This window comes from Cibotium barometz, chromosome 16 (assembly GCF_041138505.1).
Source record: "Cibotium barometz isolate CiBa-2024 chromosome 16, ASM4113850v1, whole genome shotgun sequence".
In the NCBI taxonomy this organism is placed as follows: Eukaryota; Viridiplantae; Streptophyta; class Polypodiopsida; order Cyatheales; family Cibotiaceae; genus Cibotium; species Cibotium barometz.
This window is the reverse complement of record NC_141061.1, coordinates 39311021-39319785: the sequence shown is the minus strand read 5'-3', so window position 1 is coordinate 39319785 and position 8765 is coordinate 39311021.

Sequence of the window (8765 nt, the reverse complement as noted above, 5' to 3'; positions counted from 1 at the left end):
AAAGTGCAATTGGAAGTAATTAAAAATGATTTAGAAGACCTTATCCTAAGGGTCAAGATTTTCTGAAAATTTTGGATTAAGGTTCCTATATGGACCAACAAGAATAATCCAAGTGTTGGGATAAGATAAATCCAAAGAATAAAAGAAAATACCAAAAAATTAGTAAACATCCACATAAGATGAAGAGTTGACTAAGTACTAGATTTAATAGTTAAAAACTATGAAGTATTAATTAAAAAATGAGATATTTTGGAGTAATCATTCATTTTTGACACTGGTAAGGAGAAGGGGGCCCTTCAGGGAGGCACCTATTTCACATGTGTGGATGAGTTTTAAACTCAAAAATAATAGGATATTTTTCTCTCTCCTCTCTCCTAGATCAAACCAAATCAAAAAGGGAGCCAAACTGGTCCAAAACTTGTCCAAATTCAACCAAACTGAAGCTAGAAAATTCTAAAACTCAATTGCACTCAGTTAGTGGCCTCCCTCACCTATAAATAGACCCCCATTCTTTTGTATTCTCATCTGTGAACTAAACTATGCCGGTATTACTCTAAGATAAGCTTATTTTCTATTATCCTCTAAAAACCCTCTACAAATTGAAGAGATTGGAGCTTCTCCCTCTCTTCAATCATCCTTGGAGACTTCATCAACATACCAAACCAATTGATTGGTTGGGGGCCTCTACTTTGATCAAAGAATCAAGCAATCTAAAAGGTAAAATGTGGTTTATGGTCTTTTTTCTTTAATCTCCAAATGTTTCTCTCCTCTCAATCCCTCTCAAGCTTGAGAAGCATTTAATTGAATGGCTTTTGAATACAATTGAAGTTCTTTAATGAATTGTAATGATAAAACACATAAATTTCTATTTATGCTTAAATTATAATGTTTTTTTTAGCATGTCTCTCTCTCCCCCAAAGAATGGTCATTCCTATGACCTATTCTATATTCAAATGAAGCTTTTCATGAAGCAATTCTCTAATCTAAAAGTAAATTCTATGCTTTTCAAATTGAGGCCAATTAAGTGGCTTTTTAATGCTTTTATGCTATTTAATTTATGAAAAATTTAAGAACCAAGCCCATAATTGGATATTGATCCAATTAATGGTTATTCTAATTATAGGGATATTACCAAACTTTATGCTTTTAAATAATTTGAGAATTTTCAGTAGTAATATCAGACAGAGCTATGGCAAAATTTTAAAAAAATTAACACATAAATCATTTTCATTCATAATATGAAAAGAGGACTTCCTAGCATATTCTAGGATTAATCATCCTAGATTAATTGAATGATTCTCATTATTATAATCATGGAAACTTTGATTTTTATGTATAAGTAGTTAATTAGGAAAAAGAGAAATTTTTAGTAATCCATTTTTATGTTAAAAGAGTAATCCCCATGACAATGGAAATCCATGTATTCCAATGAAGTTGTTGCCATATACATAGGCAGTGATGTGTGTGAACACACTTAGGACTGTCCACGGCACTTTTTCCCTCTTTAGGAGGTTTTTTCCCCCGGCTTGTATATACGCCCATCATTCTAGGGGTAACTTATCTTTTGTACATTGACACAATCTAATATACTTTGTGTTATGTGCATTCTTGCTGCTTCTTCTCCAAGCTTTGTGTGCTTTCCTGCAACCCTAATTCCAACAATTGGTATCAGAGCAGGCATTAGCTCCCAGGGCTACGCCGCCGGCACCCTCCGACTCACGTTCTCCGATTGAGGTGAGCTTTCATGATAACTTGCAGGTCCCTATACTCTGCAAATCTGCCCGTAGGGCTTGACGTTCTCAGAAATCGCATCTGAGGTCGTTTCGGGCTCCGTTTTTGCATTGCAAGTTCTGCACAGGTGTTTTGGTCATTTTCTGCAGAAATTTTGACAGTGCAGTTTTCTGCAAAATAGCCATACGTATTCTATTGTGGACCGTGCTACATAGCACGAGTTGTTTTCTGTTCAGTCTTTGCTTCATTACAGGCAGCTTTTGCATCAGTTTCAGTCAGTGGCCATGGCTGATAACAGCAATGATGTATTTCGCATGTTGTCTGCTGAAGACAAACTGGAGACAAACTGGATGGAGACGGCAACTACCCACTTTGGGCATGGCTGATAACAGGAATGATGTATTTCGCATGTTGTCTGCTGAAGACAAACTGGATGGAGACGGCAACTACCCACTTTGGGCATACATGATGCAGCATGTTTTGGTTGCAAAAGGAGTGTGGAACATTGTGCAGGGTATGGATGTACATCCAGGTTCTGTGGATGTAGGATTTGTTGAGGATGTTGCAGGTTCTAGCAGCTCTACTTTTGCTGCTGTTTTACCCACTACTGAACAAGCTCGTTGTTGGGATGGTAAAGATGTGCAGGCTCATGCCTTGATTGCACTTTCTGTCAAACGTAACATCACCCCACATATTCGTTTAGCTAAAACAGCAAAACAGGCTTGGGATATTCTAGCTGGTTTGTATGCAGGTCGTAAATAACGAGGCAAAAATCACTTACCTGCGTAAAGAGCTAGAATTGAAGATTATGTAGGAAGATGATGACATAAATGTTTTTCTTGTTGAGATTAAAGATCTCAAAGAACAGTTGATTTCTGCAGGTGAGATTATTCCTGATCATTCTCTTGTGCAGACTGTTCTTGATGCTTTACCTGAGACATATCAGACTTTTGCTTCCACGTGGAGACTTCTTACTGAGGACAGACCTGATGCTGTCAAGTATGATACTTTAGTCAGCAAGCTCTTGCAAGAAGCGCACTCCAGGCAAAACAGGGCTAGGCATCAGCGTGCTGTTGATCAAGCATTTATTGCTGCCCAGCAGTAGAGAAGAAGTGGTAAGGCAGCCCCTTCCACTGTTTCTTCTCCTATTAGTAGGTCTGCAACTTCTTCTCCTTCCACAGGTAGACACAATAAGTCTGAGAAGGCTCTTGATAAAGGCAAGAAAAAGACCAGGTGCAACTATTGTAAGGCAAACGATCATGTCATTAAGAATTGTCCTAAGCTAAAGGCTAAAGAGGCAAAGAAGAAAGAGTCAAATGCAGCCACAATAGCGGATGCTTCTACAAATGCAGATTCTGCAAATGTTGTGCAGGATACAGAATGGGCATTTAGCGTGTATTTCCAGTATGACCCATCTGTACATGATGCATGTTTGGCAGTTTCTGTTGACTCTAATGTATGGTATTTTGACAGTGGTGCTACAAAGCACATTACCTCACATCGTGATATGTTCACTTGTCTTGAGGCTGTCTCTAATGGGAATACTGTCACATGTGCCAATAATGCTTCTTACCCAATGAAGGGCGTTGGTAAAATTATGCTTACTGCTGCAAATGGTAGCGCTTTCACACTTTCAGATGCTTTGTATGTGCCAGGGATAAAGAAGAATCTATTGTCTGTCTCTGCGCTTGCTAGACTTCGATTTGTAGTCAAATTTGTGGATGACGGATGTACTGTTCATGCTTCTGGTGATACGATTATTGCATCTGGCACCTTGTTTCGTGGGCTGTATAGGCTCAATTCTTATGACAAGTGTGTGGAAGATTCAGCAAATGCAGTTTCTGATGAAAAGGCAGTTTCAGATGCAAAACTATGGCATGCTCGTTTTGGTTATCTGAACTTTGCTAGTTTGCTGCGTTTGCAGAAATTTGATATGGTTGCTTCATTGCCCCCTCTGGAGGCACCATTGAAACATGTTTGTGAAGGCTGTATTTTGGGCAAAATGCAGCGTTTTGCGTTTCCAAAGGATGGTTCTGTGCAGGCCACTCACAAATTGCAACTTGTACATAGTGATGTATGTGGGCCTATGCAAACTCCGTCATTTGGTAAACACTTGTACTTCGTGACTTTCATTGATGATTACTCAAAGTAATGCATGGATATATCCACTGAAGGCAAAGTCCGAAGTGTTTTTGTGCTACAAACAGTTTTTTATTATGGTTGAAAATGTATCCAATTGTACTGTGGGCACCCTCCGTTCTGATCGAGGGGGGGAGTACATGTCTAAAGAGTTTGATGCATTTCTGGCTAGTCGTGGGATAAAACACCAATGTACAGTGCCGTATACCCCTCAACAAAATGGTATTGCTGAGAGGAAAAACAGGTCACTTATGGAGATGGCACGATGTATGGTCAAGACCCAAGCTTTGTCACATGCGTTTTGGCTTGAGGCTGTCATGTGTGCTGCATATGTACTCAACAGGTGTCCCACTAAGGCCTTGCAGTCTATTACTCCATACGAAGCTTGGCATGGCAGGAAGCCTTCTATTGGTCACTTGCGTGTCTTTGGTTGCTTGGCCTATGCTTTAGTGCCTGTGCAACAACGCAAGAAATTGGATGATAAGGCTATCAAATGCATTTTTGTTGGTTACAGTGCTGAGAGTAAAGGTTACAGATTGTATCATCCGCAATCAAAGCGTATCTTGATTAGTCGAGATGTTGTTTTTGTGGAAGATGCTGTGCAGCCTTTGTTATCATGTACCAAAGAGACAGGTGTGAGCTCACGGGATGTATTTGATACGTTGTTGCCTCTATTTACAAGTGGGAATTCAAATGTAAGTCCTAATGAGGCAAATATTTAGCCTATGCAAATTTCAAACGACATCATAGATCATCCTATTTCTGATGCAGATTTACAGGATATAATTCATGAGGATAGGGCTGAAAATGAGCAAGCTAGAGGTATACCTAAATGGCTGGTGCAAACCTTGCGTGATAGTAAAATTGATGCACCTATATCTAGTTGTACTCGTTCAGGTTTTCAGCATGCCTCTTATGCATCAGATTGTTATGCTTTGGCTGTGTCTAGTATGTGTGAAGAGGAAGAACCTCTTTCATTTGATGAGGCACAAAAATCAAAAAATTAGTTGGCTGCAATGCAAAGTGAATATGATGCTATAATGAAGAATGGTACATGGTCTTTGTGTGATTTGCCTATTGGTAAAAAGGCCATTGGATGTAAGTGGGTTTTTAAGTTGAAACGAAAGCCAGATGGCAGTGTTGATCGCTATAAGGCTAGGCTTGTTGCAAAGGATTATGCTCAAGAAAAGGGCATTGATTTTGATGAGACCTTTGCTCCCACTTGTCGTATGACTACTATTCATAGCATTTGTGCATTGGCAGCTCATGATGGTTGGAATGTACAGATCAGTTGGACATAAAGACTGCATTCTTGAATGGAGATTTGCATGAGGAGGTGTATGTATCGCAGCCTCATGGTTTTGTTCAAAAAGGGCAGGAAAACAAAGTGTGCAGGTTGAAAAAGGCTTTATATGGTTTAAAGCAAGCTCCATGAGCTTGGTATGAAAAGATATATGCATATTTGACTGCACATGGTTTTCAGAATAGTCCAACAGAAAGCACTTTGTATGTTAAACGTGTGGATGATGTACATCTAATCATTGCTCTCTATGTCAATGACATGCTGCTCACAGGACCAAGACCCAGAGCCCAAGCACCATATGGTCAGCACCCTCTAGGTTCCTCGCAGGTCACCTAGCGCTTCACTCATAGGCCGCTTCCTTGGTCCCTCATCCACCGTACTACCGGAAGCTCACCATTTTAATCGAACCGAGGCTAGTCAAGACCTCGGCCTAGCCTTGCCACCACGCGAGACGTCCTTCATTGACTCTCCATCAGCTGTTGCAACCTTTTCACTTAGGTCCTCACACGACCTTATTCGACAAGATAGTCAAAATGCTTCCCCAGCATTCTTGACATAGATCAATCTTTAAAAACAGATTTCATATACAAATACAGTTTCCAACAAACTCCCATTAGTCCACGTCATTTCTGATTATTCCACATTCTTCTACATCAATTCACATCGCATCATCCACATCCATTCATATCGTCCTACATCCATTCACATCATTCCATATCCAATCACATCCATTCACATCGTCCTACATCCATTCACATCACTCCATATCCAATCACATCCATTCACATCGTCCTACATCCATTCACATCATTCCACATCCATTAACATCCATTCATTCACATCATCCTACATCCATTCATATCATTCCATATCCAATCACATCATATCTTATCCATTTACATCCATTCACATCATGTCGCATCCATTCACATCCATCCACATCATATCGCATCCATTCACATCATATCACATCCATTCACATCATTCCTACATCCATTCACATCATTCCTACATCCATTCATATCCATTCACATCATTCCTACATCCATTCACATTCATTTACATCATTCCTACATCCATTCACATCATTCCTATATCCAGTCTCATCCATTCGCATCATATCACATCCATTTACATCCATTCACATCATATCGCATCCAATCACATCATCCTACATCCATTCATCTAAATGAATCATTTCCATAATTCTCATAAATTGAATGATTCTAGAAAATTTGTGCATAACCTTCTTTATTTTTCAGACAATTGAATAATGCTCAAGACCACTTTTAGCATAAAATTTATCATGCATAAATTCATTCTCTAAATGATATAAATTTTTCCATAGCTTCCCTATATTTTCTAAGAAATGATAATACTCAAAATTCCACTTTTAAATAAATGAAAATACCCATATTTTGAAATATGCCAAAAATTCCTCTTTTAATATTAAAAATATTTGTACCTAGAATATTGTGAAAATTCCTCTTTTTGTATCTAAATTTTTATGCATGTAAAAATAAATATAACAAAATTTCTCTTTTCTCTATTTAAACAATTATGCATAAATACTATAAAAATATTTTCCATAAATATGACAAAAATCATTCTTTTAGCATAAAAATATCTATGCCTAGAATATGATGGGAATTTCTCTTTTTGCTTTATTAAATTTATGCATAAAAATAAGATTTATCTTTTTTCTAGAAAATTATGCCATAGCTTCGCTGCAACTTCTGAAAATGTTCAATTTTCTAACTTTAAATCAATATTTAATTGAAATATGATAAGAACTCCTCTTTTAAACTAAAATTTATTTATGCATAACATAACATAATTATAAGCATAATTATGATTAAATCTCTTAATTATTCTTAAAAATTCATTCCTCATTTTCAAAAATGTTAGTATAACCCTATTTCAATAATTAATTAATATGAGTTTTCTTAATCATAAACAAGCTTTAAAAAATTAATCATCATTTTTAACTAGATTCATCAAATTTAGCGATATTTTTGAGATGTTTGTGGGTTTGTTTCGCTCTAATTTGGGTGTAGGTGCAAGTTGCATTCGTGCTGGGGGTGTGATGCCTGTAGCCACCCCCCTCCCATTTCCATGGCTAATCCTAACATTTATGGGGTTAACTCTACCACGACTGGAGCGGTGTAGGTTGTGGAATGGTTGGTTGAGGAGCGGGGCAAGGCGGATAATAAACCATTAAAGGCCCTTGTCTTATAGGTGGGTTAGGTTGTGCCCCTTGTGGTCCCATGTGGTACGCGGAGTATACTCCCTATGGTGGGTATTGTTGATATACAAGCAAACTGGGGTGATGTGATGGGCTCGGGTAGACCCTTTCTTGCTCGTATGACGTTTCTAGTCCTTGGAAACATAGACCTGGCCCTAGGATTTGTATGGGTCTTTGGGCTCTGTATGAATCAGCCACTCTTAAAACACGCATGGCTCCCCAGACTAGTAGTTCAATCTGGCTTTGATGACTTTCGCTCTACCCTATTTCTGCTCTAGGATCTAGAGACCTCGTGGGCTCATTTTCTTGTGGATGTTCCATACCTCTCACCCCGAGCTGTGCTTGTTTCGAGTGTGGGTTTCCCAAGGTAAAATTGTGGTGCCTCGAAGCAAGCCTTCTCTGTGAATGTGTGGGAGAGGTAGGAGCTTGCTCTTGGACAGGTCGTTTGTCCATACACTGAGGTTCGGGTTCTCCTATTCTCGAGGTCAAGAGTTTCTCGTCACGTGCTGGGATAGTCTTCACTCTCACTGGTGCTATCTAAGACGAGCACCGTTTGGCTCCACGCAGTATTGATCAATGGGTGTGACCTTATGACCGAGGAAGCTTTGGGAGAGTCCACATTGTTGGGAGTTTTTTTAGTGTTTTTCTTTTATGTCCAAAGAAGTAGTGTTGTTGATGTTTGTTGGTTTGCTATAGAGATGATACAAGGGTTTTGAGTTTGCTAACCTTGTGAAGGAAAAGTTTTATATGCATATAAACATCTTATATAAAAATCTATAGTATTTTGCTTGTTAGGATGCATGTGAGAGATCAAGAGAAAGATAGTAAAAACAACATGAGCTCCTTGGTCTTGATTATATGACATAGCTTGGTAACCCCTTGCATTGGATCAAAGGGAAGCCATCAATGAAGAGAGTGTCAGTAACATTTGCAACTAATGATGTATTGGATGTTGCAGGGAGTTGTTTTGGTGTTGCATGCTTTGAGATAGCACAAATGCTGACTACAGAAGATAACTTGCAAAATATATCTTCAAGCTTAAAGTGGACCTAGTCTATATACCTGAGAGGTATTTGATATGGCATGGGAACAGGAGGTTGTTAAGGCGAGCAGTGTGCTTAATAGTTCTGTGTGTGAATTGGAGCTTAGAGCTAAGCATTAAAAATTGGAAAGTGATGACTCAGCAGACACATAGCCAGTGCATGCTAGAGACACATGGCCAGTGCATACTGTAGAAGAGCTTGCGTGTATGAGCCGCCCAAAAGATCAAAGAATGGAGCAATTTGATCATGAGGGAAGAATTGACAAGTGGCACACTATGGACTGAAACTAGGAATAGAAGCTGCA